Here is a 14,000-nt window from a genome sequence, read left to right as displayed (position 1 = left end):
CCAGAAATAAACAAATTAATTTAAAAGATAAAATAAAGAAGCCTTTTAACTGGGGCAAGCAGAGAGCCAGCTGAATGTCTAGTCAGTGCCAAAGTATGATGGACCCTTGGGAAGTTTTGCAGAGGTTTAAGGTGGGCATCCCAGGCTCTAGCAACCAACACCCACTGCTTTTGTATAAGTGTCTGGCTCAGCGAACTGACCTCCCAACCTATTCCCAGCTGCATCCCACCCTCCTAATCCACTCTGCTGGCTGGCAACTCTGTTTCTAAACTTCAGAGTCCTGGGGAGCAGAGACGTCAAGCCATCTGTGCAGGGCCAGGGTCAGCACGGCAGAGCTGGAAGCCGATGGGCTTCCCAGGTGGTGCTGGTGGTAAGAACCCACCTGCCAATGCAGGTAGACGTAAGAGACACGGGCTCGATCCCTGGGTTGGGAAGATCCCCTGAAGGAGGACACAGCAGTCCACTTCAGTATTCTTGCCTGAAGAATTCCATGGACAGAGGAGCCTGGCGGGCTGCAGTCCATGGGGTCACAAAGAGTCGGACATAACTGAAGCGACTTAGCACACAGTCACAGGCTTTGAAGTCGAATCTCATCTCTTCCTCTTAATACTAGGATCTGGATTTCTTTTCTTTTCTTAAAAAGAAATTTTATTGGCATACAGTATTGACTTCCAATGAGGTGTTAGTTTCAGGCATACAGCAAAGTGAATCAGTTTTACGTGTAAACGTAGCCACTCTTCTTAACCTCTAGTATCCTCCGTGATCTTTGTCCACGAAAGTGGTGACATTAACAGCCAGCTCCTGGCGATGCTGGGAGATTGAAAGAGAAAATGATTGTCATGGGGCCTGACTCTCCCTAACTAGTCGGCACTGCGCTTACACAGTCCTTTACTGCAATTCTGAAGCCCTCGGAAACCACTGGGTTTTTCATAACTCTGTGAGTGGCCTTCCTGACCTGAAATGATGCAGGGTTGTTTCATGGTCTTTATTTATTCTGCACGGTGTGAAAAAATCATATATTTTGCTGCAAAAATATTAATGTACTTGGTTACAGGGGCTACTCAGGCCCCTGCTGAGACATTATATAGCATATGCTAATACTTCACTTCAGAGAGCAAGAATTGGGATGCTGACATTCCAGTCATACTCATTTTCCCTCAGAGAGGTTCAGAAACTTGCCCAAGGTCACAGAGGAGGTGGCGGAGCTTGAGAGCAAATGCTGGTCTCTGAGACCCCAGAATTCACATGCTCACAGCCATTCTGATAAACATTCATCAGAGCCAACACAGTGCCCCTCAGCGCACCCACCTCCATACTGATGAGGCTAAACACCCACCACGCCCAGAGCTTCACACAGTCCCTCTTCGAGAACGAAACGCCATGTTGTGTGAGGGTGCTGGGTGAGATCTCTTTTAATGTGGCTATTATAACATTTTTACAATAAGGATGACTAATGCTTACATTGTGTTTGAATTCTCAGCTGGAACTGGGTGGGAGTCACAAGGAGAGATGGCAGAATAGAGACTAGCCATTATTATGACCTTGGGTAAGTCCCTGTCCCATTTTGGGCCTTAGGGTCTCCACGGTGAAAATGGGTGAGTTGGGCAAGCTGGGGTCAGCCAGAGGGGTTTGGGTTCTGTTGCCTCCAATGGCCCCTGATTTGAGGCTGCCAAGCAGACACAGCTCCCACTGTCCCCACCACCTCCACCCAGCTGGTCCTTCCACCAGCTATGCAGTATTTCCTAAGCAGATGACCTTCAGATTCAAGATTAAAATGTATTGAATCCCATAGTAAGCAAAGGATTCCTTTTCCAGTTCTTCAGTCCTGGGGATTGCAAGTCTTATTGTCATGCTTCTCTATTTTAATGTCTAAGATTTTTTAACACAAGGAGAGCTGACTTAGGTTTGGATAGCAGGCTAGTGAATGACACAGTCGTTCTGAGGGACTCATCTGTTTATATGGATATAATCAACTTATTGAAGTAACATTGGTTTGAGATATAGGAAACCTGGAGACTTTCAAGGTTTAAATAAACTTACTTAGATTTACATACAAAGTCGACTATAAAAAATATTTGTTAAGTAACTGTATATACATAAGGACTTTCCCGATGGCTCAGGACTTTCCCTCATATACATAAGGACTTTCCCGATGGTAAAGAATCTACCTGTAATGCAAGAGCCACAGGAGATACCGGTTCAATCCCTGGGTCAGAAAGATCCCATGAAGAAGCAAATGGCAATCCACTCCAGTATTCTTGCCTGAAAAATCCCATGGACGGAGAAGCCTGGCTGCCTACAGTCCAAAGGGTCAAAAAGGGTCAAGCAGGACTGAGTGAGTAAGCACAAGGATGAATCATATCACATCCTTGTACACTTAAAACTCTCTGATTCCCCATTTCCTCTGGATTAATTCCAAGTCCACACTGATGTTTTCCTTGACACTGCCAACCTTTCCATCTCCGGCTCCCCCTCCCTCTGTGATCTCCTCCAGCGTGTCAACCTCACTTCCGCCTCAGGGCCTTTGCACCTGCCATGCCCTCTGCCTGGAATGTCCTACTCCCTGATCTCGGCAAGGCCGGCTCATTTCATCAGTCAGATCTCTGCTCACAGGCTCTCAGAGGCCTGTCCTAAATCTCCATTCCAGTCTCTCTATCTGCCTTCCTTGGTTCTACTTCCCCTATAGCACATATTCCTCTCTGAAATGATACTATTTTAAAAATGTTTTGGGGGAGTTCACCTCAAGGCCTGTGGGACCTTAGTTCCCTGATCAGGAATCGAACCTGCACTCCCTGTATTGGAAAGCCAAGTCTTAACCACCGGACTTCCAGGGAAGTCCCAATACTAATTTTTTAATGTGTTTATTTGTTTATCTATTTTCTACTCTAGAATATAAGCTCCTTAAAGTCTGGAGCTTTGTCCCACTTCCTCTGTGGCTGAAAACAGTGCCCGCTCATAATAGGAGCTCCACAAATGAGTGGTAGGAAGCTGTAAAGGTGAAGGGAGAGCTGCCAGGGAGCAAGGCAGAGCCCACCGGGCACAACAAGGAGGCCGGCAAGATGGCGGCCATCAGAGGCTCAGCCTGAGGGCTCTCACACATGGCCCCGTCAGCCTTCCAGACACTGAGCCAACTGGTTCCCACCCACTGAGCCAGCAGAGAAAGCCATGGCAGCAATTATACCTGTGAAAGAATGAAGGCTTTACAACATCACCATCAAGACACTATCATGATAACTGATTCAGACTGGAATCAGCCATAATATTACTAGGAGTGGATAAAGATTTGAAGAGGACCAAAATATTTATATATTCTCAGAGACTCTGCCCATAAGAGACATATTCATTACAAAGGAGATGAGTGACTTTACCTGCAGACAGCACCTTAATCCAAGCAACCCAAGGGAGACCACTGGTAATGGGATGAGCTGATACTACGTCCGAGAAGGACTCGGCTTCATTTTTGTGAAACTCCTGACAAAATAAGAACAACTAATCACGAGGGACCTTCAGACAAGCCCTGATGAGGAATATTTTATAGAAAAACTAGCCTGCACTCTTCAAAAGGATCAATACCATGAAAGAGAAAGAAAATCTGAGCAAATGCTCCAGAAAATCAGGAGAGTGAAACACAATACATTCCACAGAATTTTCTTTTGCCTCTAAGGCAAATTGCCTTGGAAACATCTCAGAGAGTTCTGTAGATTATTTTTGTAGTGATGTTAATCACCTGATTTTGAGAAATGCACTGTGGTTACATAAGAGAACGCTCTTTTTTTTTTTTTTTTTAGGACATATTGACATATTTAAGAGAAGGGGCCATTATGTCTACAACTTGCTCTCAAGTGGTTTAAGAAAAAAATGTGGTAGAAAAATAGAGAAAATTATAAAAAGTATTAACCAGTCAGGGAGTCTGAGTAAAGAGCACAAGGAAAATCTTTGTATTATTTTTGCAGCTTTGCAGGAAGTCTAAAATTGCGCTGAAATAAATTTAAAAAAAAAAACTAACTAAAATACTGAGCTAGAAAGAAGGCTAGGAATTGAGGAGCCGTTGAGATGGTGGAGGCAAAGTGGCTGCAGGAAGCCAGCTCCCCGCTTCACAAGGCTGACCTCTTAAAGACCAGGGTCAGTTGTGTTCACCTTAAACCATGTCAGCCCACAGCGCTTCCCTGACAGATCCATATCGAGGTGGGGGAACTGAGGACGCATGTGGGCCCTCTGAGTAATGTGTGGAAGGGACCCAGGGCACAGCCTGCAGAGCAAACTTCTCACCCCTGACCATGACCCTGGGTGTCTCACTCCCCACTTTGCACCTCACTTCCCTCCTCTGACAAATGGGTAGATGTCAGTGACTGGCAGCCCTCTGGCGATGAAGTCTTCCAACTCAGCTTGTCGTTGTTGTTCAATCACTAAGTCGTGTCTGCCTCTTTGCGACCCCATGAACTGCAGCACGTCAGGCTCCCCTGTCCTTCACCATCTCCCGGAGTTTGCTCAAACTCATGTTCATTGATTCGGTGATGCCACCCAACCATCTCATTCTGATATTTCTAGAATCCCATCTGGAGAGTACAGCATATCTCTTCAAGAAACTCGATTCATTTGGCAAGTATGTTTACTTTAGCCGAAGGAAAGACAGAAAGGTGGTCTCGCTGAGCAGAATGAGGAGTGAACGTTCTCCCCGTGCTGGGCACGCTTCTCCACCTCTGCCCCGACTCCCCCACCCCAGCTCTGCTCCCAGGCACCCCTCCTGGAAGAGACGAACACAGCTAGCAAAAACTTATACCGAAGTATAGAGAAAATCTTTCCTGAAGCCTTATTTCGGAAGAGGCAGCTGGTAGGGATGGGTTGGTCAGAGACCAGAAAGCCACTCTGGTCCCGGTTCAGTCAGCAACTGTCTGCATGGCTCCAGTTTTCCGAGCATCACTCCTGCAAGATGGCAGAGCCACGCATGGCTTTGCACACAGCTGAGGACACAGTGACTTCACCTTTGTTCTCCTCGGCTCAGGGCTCAGTAGGTGATTTTCAAATTGAAAGCGGGGCACTCAGATAAGACCCTCAGGACACCTTGAGAAGCTGTCAGCTCTGAGGAGCCCCTCATTCAGGACCCCACAGCCCAGGCCGCCAACCCTCCACGCAGACTCCCTGAGCTGGGCTGGCCCTACCTGGAGAACCCAGCCTGGTTCAGAGTCACAGTGGAGTGGTCAGGGTGACCTGGAAACTTAGACGCTGGAACTTCTAATGTGTTCTGCCATCTCTGATACACAGTGGAGATCTGGGGCATCCCCCTCGCAGGGGAAAAAAAGGGGGTCTCTTTTCCATTACACTACCCTAATCCAGCATTCCCCAAGGCCCCCACGGGCTCCTCCCCAGCCCATCTGCCCTGCCTCCCTGCCCGGGCGGGCCTCTTGGGGGCTGCTTCAGCTGCCGTTTTTAGGCAGAGGCAGTTTGGCCGCAAGAGTCTACAAAATGGTGGGCGGAAACCCGGGCTTCCCTCCGCTGTCCCCGAGAGCTCCCGCCCTGAGGCCCAGCTCCACACCCTAGCCGTGGGGCTCTTTGGGGCCCCAGGGAGCCCTGAGTTTCCCCAGGTACTTCACAGCCAACATCTCATGCAGCCTCATCCCAACCCGGGGCTCCGGAGGTTGCCACTGATCCCGCTTTACAACTGGGGAAACCGAGGCTAGGTGGAAGCTCGACTGGCCAGGAAATGGCTTCTGACACACAAGCCCCTTCTAGAGTTTCTTCACACTCATTCCATGACAGCCTAGCTGAGGTGAAGACTCTCCAGAGAATGGGAGACCTTTCCTAGAAAAATTGATGTGGATGGGTTCCCAAACCCTGCCATCTTCCAGGGCAGGGAAACATTACGAATTTGGAGGCCCAGGCAGCACAGTGGATAAGAATCCGCCTACCAGTGCAGGGGACATGGGCTCAATCCCTAGTCCAGGAAGATTCCACATGTCTCAGAGCAACTAAGCCAGTGCACCCCAACTACAGAGCCCTTGTGGTGCAGCTCCTGAAGCCTGAGCGCCTAGAGCTTGTGCTCCGCAATAAGAGAAGGCACCACAATGAGAAGCCTGCAAGAGTTGCCTCAACTCACCGCAACTGCAAGAGAAACCCCATGTAAAGCAAGAAAGACACCAATGCAGCCAAAAATAAATTAATAAATAGAATTTTTTAAAAAAGATCTGGCACCTAATAGTTAGCTGCGAGCCTTGTTAAAAACAAGGGGCCCCAAATGGGGTTGCTTATGCTAAGCCCCACATCACCAAGTCGAGACTGTATGGTTTCACCTGACCAGGGCTAGTTAAGTCATCTGCCTGTTAGACCCTGCCATTCCTAAAAGAAAGCAATTTTGTGATAACCAACAAAGACCTACTGTATAGTGCAGGGAACTATACTCAACATTTTGCAATAACCTATAAGCGTAAATAATCTGGAAAACATAGATATATGTGTATGCATAACTGAATCACTTTGCTGTATACCTAAAACTAACAGAGCATTGTAAACTCTGCTCAGTGTTATGTGACAGCCTAGATGGGAGAGGGGTTTTGGGGAGAAAGGATACATGTATTTGCATGGCTGAGTCTCTTCACTGTTCACTTGAAACTACCACATCATTGTTAATCAGCCATACCCCAATACAAAATTTAAAGTTTAAAGTTCGAAAATAAAATAAAAATCCCCTTATATACCTATCCTTTCTGTCAGAGCGCATGCTGCCGATTCTAACTGCTTTTTGCTCTTTAAAATTTTTACTGCATTAAAAGATTTTAATATGCCTCAGTTAATCTTTCAACCGACTCTTCGCTGTGCCATACAGGAAAAGTCACTTCACCTCTCTGAGCCCCTGACACTTGATCAGTAAAGTGGCACTCATAATCAGACTTCACAGGGCTGTGAGCAGGGCAAGACAGGTGTATGATTTACAAAGCACTGCCCAGTTGGCCTGGCGCAGGCAAATGTACGGTCTGTGTGGGCCGTCTCTGTGCCAATCTCTGTGCCTGGCATGCTCACTGCATCCTCTTGATACAGCAGTCTGGGTGAATCAACAGATAGAGAGCCTGCCACACAGCTCTTCTGGGCTCTGGGGCCCTGCCCACCCAACAGGCCTTCGGCCTTGCTCTCCAGATTCTGCTGAAATGGTCCTTTTGCCTGAAATGCCTTTTTTTTTCCCTTTAACTTTTTAATTTGAAATGATAGACTCACAAGAAGTTGCCAGAATAGCACAGAGAAATCCCAGATACAGAAGAACACAGAAAAATCCAGCTTCCCTGGATGGTGACCCACTCTAAAACTAGAGTAACTCACCAAAACCAGGAAGTAGATACCCACACAACACAAGGATCTGACCAGGTTTTGCAGGCATTCATTTTTTTTTAATGTCAAAGAAAGTAAATAAATTTTTTTTTAAGTGTCTTTGGGCCTAAGATATCTTTTGCCATCATATTTTGGTATGCAAAGCCTTCTTGTCCCCATGTTCAGCCCCTCTCTGGCAAGTTCAAGCTCTCCCTATTCTGATTTCCAGCTCCCGGAAACTGCGCAACCCAGTGATGGAGAACGTGGGTTTTGGAGATCTAAAACCCGTGTTTTAAACTCAGCATCATGGACTTAGATCCATGGAGTTAAGCTCAGCATCAGCCACAGACTGGGGCAAAGCACAGAACTTTCTGAGCCTCTGTTTTCCCACCCATCAATATAAAATGGGAGCAAGCACCCCAATGTCAAGGGAGGACAGAATAATCATGGCTGGTGCTTGGAGAATGCAAGTCCCCTGCAATGGATGGTGGTTATGACTGTCATCAGATTGCACCTGTTGTCACATCTACCCTGGGCTGACCCTTGTATGTTTTACCACCGTTTCCTGTGGCTCAGCTGGTAAAGAATCTGCCTGCAATGCAGGAGACCTGGGTTTGATCACTGGGTTGGGATGATCCCCTGGAGAAGGGAAAGGCTACCCACTCCAGTATTCTGGCCTAGAGAATTCCATGGACTTTGTAGGCCATGGGTCGCAAAGAGTCAGACACAACTGAGCCACTTTCACTTCAACATTTAACACGTTCAAATGTTAAGCCTTCATATCTCAGTGCCAGCTCAGGGCCTGGCACACAGTGAGTGAGTGTGAAGTCACTCAGTTGTGTCCAACTCTTTGTGACCCCATGGACTGTAGCCCACCAGGCTCCTCTGTCCATGAAATTTTTCAGGCGCGAGTACTGGACTAGGTTGCCATTTCCTTCTCCAGGGGTTCTTCTTGACAGATGTTAAATAAATGCAGATAAATGGAGCCCTCTGCTATGCAAGCTCTCCTTTGGCTTATTGTATCTCTTTGACATGGTGTCTCTTTAGCTTCACTTAAATCATTCCTGGCCTGGTGGGCAGGGTACATGCACAGCAAGTCCGTGAAGGTGGAGCCTTGTGGTGGGAGGCAGCCCATTTGCTCTCATCCATCCCTTAAAAGCCTTTTGGGGGCCCCAGGATCCATCCCTGAGGCCCCTTGGGGCCATCCCTGGACCCAGTATTAAGGCTGCAAGCCTGGGAGGGTACAGTATCTGGGAGAGGTGCCTCATCCTTGGAGAGCAGCCAGGCGGGAGACAGGCCAGGCAGCCTTTCGCTGCGGAGAGAGCTCAGAGCTGCCAGTCAGGAGACCTCAGCTCAAGCCCTGGCAGGTCTTAGCCACAGACTTCGGACAGGGCTGAGCCTCGCTAAACCTCAGTTTCCTCACCTACACAATGGGGTCTTCATGTGGGTAAACGAGCTTATGGTACAAACGACATTATGTTAACCACTAAATCCTGTCCTTACATATATGAGATCTTTGTCCTGGCTGTGTAACATTTATAAGTTCACATTTAAGTGGTCACTGACATGGTATTAAATACCACAGGTCTGACCAGAAATGAATAACATTTTTCCATGATGTTTATTTTCACCATTATTACCATTCAGGCGATTGACAATGGCTTTAAGGCAGCAATATATAGGTTTTGTGTTTTTTTTTAAGTAAATGTCTTTATACTTTTAGCATCTATTAAGAATATTAAGCAAATGGTCAGGTAGAATGGCAGCTTTAGTAAACACCTAGAAGGGGCAGGAATGTGGACGGCCAGAAAATGCTGCTCTTCTGACACACCTCGCCCTGACCAGATGTGGGGAGGGGGGCAGTGATGAGGGTGGGATGGAGGAGTTGGAAGACCCTGAGACTGGGGAAAACAAGGGATCCGGGCATTCCAGCCCCACCAGGGTCTGCTCAGTGCAGGGCTGAGAACCCAGCATGGGATTTAGTTGTGGTCCATGCAGGGGGATGGCGAAGGCTGCATGCCAGGGTGTGTGTGCGGTGAGTGGAGGGGGGAGGGGGTCTTTTCCTCCAGGCCCCTGTCCCAAAGCCTCAAATGGACCACCTGCCCCCTTGTCCCAGGGGGACAACTGATGCTTCAGCCTCAGAATCTGACAGCTGGGGTCCCAGCTTAATTCTCGAGCGTTTCTGTAAGAAATGAGGCTGACTCAGAGCAGGCTTCAATATATGTGAACTGAATGAGGGATGCTGTGGGTAGTGTTTCTCACTCCTTCTGGATCCCTCTGGAATCATCTATGTTAGGCTGACTATGCCAGCCCCAACACCCTAGGAGCTGCCTTGTCTTGTGTTACCACCCTGGTGACAGCCATGTTAACTGTCCTGACCAGGCATATGACCAGGCATATGACCAGAGAACCAGACTAAGCTGGGAGAAATATGGAGGTGGCTGTCATATATTATTCATAGATGGATGAGTCTTCCCAGACAGGAAGAATATGGGAGATTAAAAAAAAAATAAAGAATAGTAACCATTTGTTTAATTTAATCCAATCAAGTGGTAAAAGCCCATGAGTTAGGCTCCCCCATCCCTGGGATTCTCCAGGCAAGAACGCTGGAGTGGGTTGCTTAGGTTTGTGAAATCTGGATTGTGTGTGGAGAGCCCAGTCCAATCAGAGGGCATGAGCTATCCATCAGCAGCACAAGAGAATGCTATCTCATATTTTGGCAAAACAATAAAAAAAAGCTGTCCTCATCTCAGTCCTCTGATATAGAAACTCCAGCCTGCTTGGGATAAGTCAAGTTACCTGCAGTGGTACGACTATTTTCTCCTTGGTAAGTGGCTTTTAAGCCCAGGAAGATTAGAATTTAAAATACACAGGTAATGAAAAACATAAAAACCCATAGTATTTGTATCTTTTTGTCAAGTTTAAGTTGGGTCAGATTCTGCATGTTGGTGTATAAAATCCTGTATTTTAGTGTTTAAGAATTTTTGGCTACTAGAGTTTCTTGGAGAAGGCAATGGCACCCCACTGCAGTACTCTTGCCTGGAAAATCCCATGGACAGGGGGAGCCTGGTAGGCTGCAGTCCATGGGGTCGCTAAGAGTCGGACACGACTGAGCGACTTCACTTTCACTTTTCACTTTCATGCATTGGAGAAGAAAATAGCAACCCACTCCAGTGTTCTTGCCTGGAGAATCCCAGGGACAGGGAAGCCTGGTGGGCTGCTGTCTATGGGGTCGCACAGATTAGGACATGACTGAAGCGACTTAGCAGCAGCAGCAGCAGCAGCAGCAGGGTTTCTCATGTCTGTGACTGAGTAATTGACTCCAGTTGAAATTTTAACCTAAAAAATTAAGAGAATTTGACAATGTCTGTAAACATGATCAAACTACTTAAGAGAATTTAATATTCACTTCGTTTATAACTTAGTTTTTTAGATTTATAAGAATTATTTTAAATCCTTGGTAAGGCTGTGTTTCTTAAAGGTATTTGAGGCATTTATAAGACAATCAAGTACATTCAATTTATAAATGCAGTGTCTGAAAGAACGCACGGCAACCCACTCCAGTTTTCTTGCCTGGAGAATCCCAAGGATGGAGGAACCTAGCAGGCTACAGTCCAGGGGGTTGCAAGAGCTGGACATAATTGAAGTGACTTACAAGTACCCACGCATAAATGCAGTGTAGAATATCTAAGGCAGTGATCTCTAGTATAAATGTAATATACGCTCCATACATCATTTTAAATTTTCTGTCAGCCACATTTTTAAAAAGGAATAGGTAAGCTTAATTGTAACAGTAGTACTTTTACCTAACATATCTAAAATATTTTCATTTCAATGTGTAATTAATATAAAATTTATTAATGAGTTATTTTTTACATTCTTTCTCTGAACCCATCTCTAAACTCTGCTGTGTATCTTACATTCTTAACACATCTCCCTTCGGATGACCACATTTGGACGGCACATTGTAGTGGCAGCTAAATTAGACATCACAGATCTAAGGGAATTAAATCAGCTACATTTGTAAGTGATATTTATTATTTAAGGAGGCTTACTCTGTTCAACCTGACTTGCTGAAATATTAATCAGAGTCCTTGAGAGCCATTGTTTAAAAGCTATTGGACTTATAAAGAAAATGAGGTCTGTGTATTTACAAGGCAAGGAAATAATAGATGTTTTTTAAAAAGTTGTTAATTTAAGAAGTTATTTTTTCAAGTGACCATATATAGCCTTTCCAAGTGCACAGCAGCAGCCCTTGAGGACCTCGCCAACCATAGTCCATATGGAATTCGAGTCACTGGCTTCGGTTCGGCCCTGGCAGGAATGGCTAGATTCTTTGTTCCCACGTCTCTCATAGTGTCAGATATGATGGTGCCCTTCAGGACTGTCTGTCCAAAGCTCCCCGTTCCACACAAACTGAGGTCTAAAGCTGACAAGCCCTACTACAATGTGACTGAGAGGCAGGGTGACAGGGATCCATCGATGGTCTCCTGACTCCCCCACTCACCCCTCCCAAACTCCCCAGTCAGGGGTTTCTGGCTCCTTCTCTCCACCTCTCCACCCACCCCTGGCTGATCTGGAAATTGAGGCAGAACTGGAGGGTAGGTGGACCAATAGGTCTCCGGCCCAGGCCTCTAGGGAGCACCAAGGGAGAACTGGGAAGCATCGGTCTCTAGACCGTGGTCCCTGCCCTGGTCACTCATCAGGACAGACCAAGACCTGCTGAGAGGCCGGCCCAGAATCCAGGCCAGCCTAGCCAGAGAAACTGCTCTGCAAGGCCCAGGATGGAATCTGAAGCTGGGACTGCAAAGGGGAGAAGGACAGGGGAGGCCAACCCAACTCCAAAGAGCCATGATCAGGTCCACCACGACATGAGAGAGCCAGACTCCACGTGCCACACGCCTGGTAAGCTGCCCGGGCCACATGCAGCCATGGGGGCAAAGCCCTGGAACTTCCTCATGGACCTCATCCTCCCAGCTCCCGTTCCTTCCTCCCTCTTCTCCGCTGCTTTTCTTTCTTTGCTTTTCTCAAGTTCCCTTCTGCCCGAGTGCCCCTATTGTCAGGCCGTATTTCCAAGAACTAGGATCTATACCTCTGGGCACCCTTAGGAGGGTTGAAGGGAGCAACATTTAATGCCATTTAATCACAGAGCAAGGAAACTATTCCCGCCTAAAGGGCTTTCTCCTGGAGGAGGAAATGGCAACCCACTCCAGTATTCTTGCCTGGGAAATCCCCTGGACAGAGGAACCTGGCAGGCTACAGTCCATGGGGTCACAAAGACTGATACTATGAACAAAAGGGCTCTCAGTCCCCTTGAACAGTCAAGACAAAAATCACAGTTTGGAGGCAGGATGTCTTTATCACCTCCGCATCTCCCCTTTAACAAAGAGGGCTGGCTTTGGGCTCAAGGGCCGTTACATTCTTTTAACTGTCTGCTAACAAGTCGTAAGAACTGGTTTTCACTGCCATATATTTTTATGCTTATCTTTTCCTTTTATTTGTGGCGAATGATGTCAGTTTTCCATGTGTAAATTGTGACATAAAGTTTCCTTTCAAAACTGAACTTGTATTAGTAACAAGTGAGTCAATTGAGCATAAACGCAGTTTTGAAAACACGAGGTAACAATCCTGAGAGTGGAGTGGGCCGGGCAGAGCCAAGGTGAAGTGTAGAGAACGGGCCCCAGGTGCCCTCCACTCCACCTTCCTCGGCTCTGCCCAGCCCGGGTTCCCACCTCCATTCAGACATCGTGCGAGGCCAGATCCCAGGGCCTGCAGGCCTTTCAGACCCGAAGCTGAAGCCAGCCACTCATGAAAAACAGAGGATAGAGATGCAGAGTGAGGGGCCATCTGTCTGTCCAGCTCAGAGGCAGAAAGTGGCCGAGCTCCGGAAGCTCCTGGTAGAGTGAGAACAGGCAAGGCCTCTCTTCCGGCCACCCATACGGTGCCAAAGTCATACCCATACCCACTCCAGAGCTAATCAGTTTTTCCTGAAGCAGTGTGAAGTCAGGAGGCTGGAAGTACATGCCTCTAGACACGTGGAGGCAGAGAGAAGAGCCCTCCACAGCTCCCCAGATGCTCCAGGTTTCCCGACGGCACCTTCCAGGGTCTCCCTCACATCAAACTGAAAGCACTTAGCATCCCCATCTCCTTACTCTCCAGACGTGAGGGCCCAGAGCAGCAGGACCTCTGCCACCTTGAACCCCACCCTCCGTGGGGGACCAACAAGCATCCGATGAGCATAGCCCAGTGCCCAAACCTTTCCGCCATCTTTTGCCTGGCCCAGGTCACTCCAGGGGGTGCCTTGGTCCCCATGAGGGCCTCAGGATCAGAAAGGAGCTGGCTCTCAAGAGACTTTCTGCTCATTTGTGCCCTAAATCAGGGGTCCCCAACCTCTGGGATCTAACGCCTAATGATCCGAGGTGGAATTGATGTAATAATAATAGAAATAAAGTGCACAGTAAATAGAATGTGTTTGAATCATTCTGAAACCATCCCACCCCCACCTTGGTTGGGGGAAAATAAAAAATGTCTTTCACAAAACTGGTCTCTGCCACCCAACAGGTTGGGGAACACTGACCTAAGCTACCCCCAATGGAGTCACCAGAGGCCAGCTGTCCCCTACATTGCTTGGCTTCCCCGAATTCTGTTACAGGACGACTCTACCATGCGTGGTACAAGCCTGGTGAACCCAGAGCCTCTGCTTT

At 47.5% G+C, this 14,000-nt stretch overlaps 1 protein-coding gene across 6 annotated transcripts in view; it reads right to left on the bottom strand.

Moving 5' to 3' along the window:
* The window catches only part of CD6 (CD6 molecule), a 45,044-nt gene that overhangs the window by 30,447 nt on the left and 597 nt on the right, over nt 1–14,000 (bottom strand). The gene's annotated exons all lie outside the window — the stretch shown is intronic.

Source organism: Ovis aries, chromosome 21 (assembly GCF_016772045.2).
Source record: "Ovis aries strain OAR_USU_Benz2616 breed Rambouillet chromosome 21, ARS-UI_Ramb_v3.0, whole genome shotgun sequence".
In the NCBI taxonomy this organism is placed as follows: Eukaryota; Metazoa; Chordata; class Mammalia; order Artiodactyla; family Bovidae; genus Ovis; species Ovis aries.
This window is presented reverse-complemented; position numbering and strand designations above follow the sequence as displayed.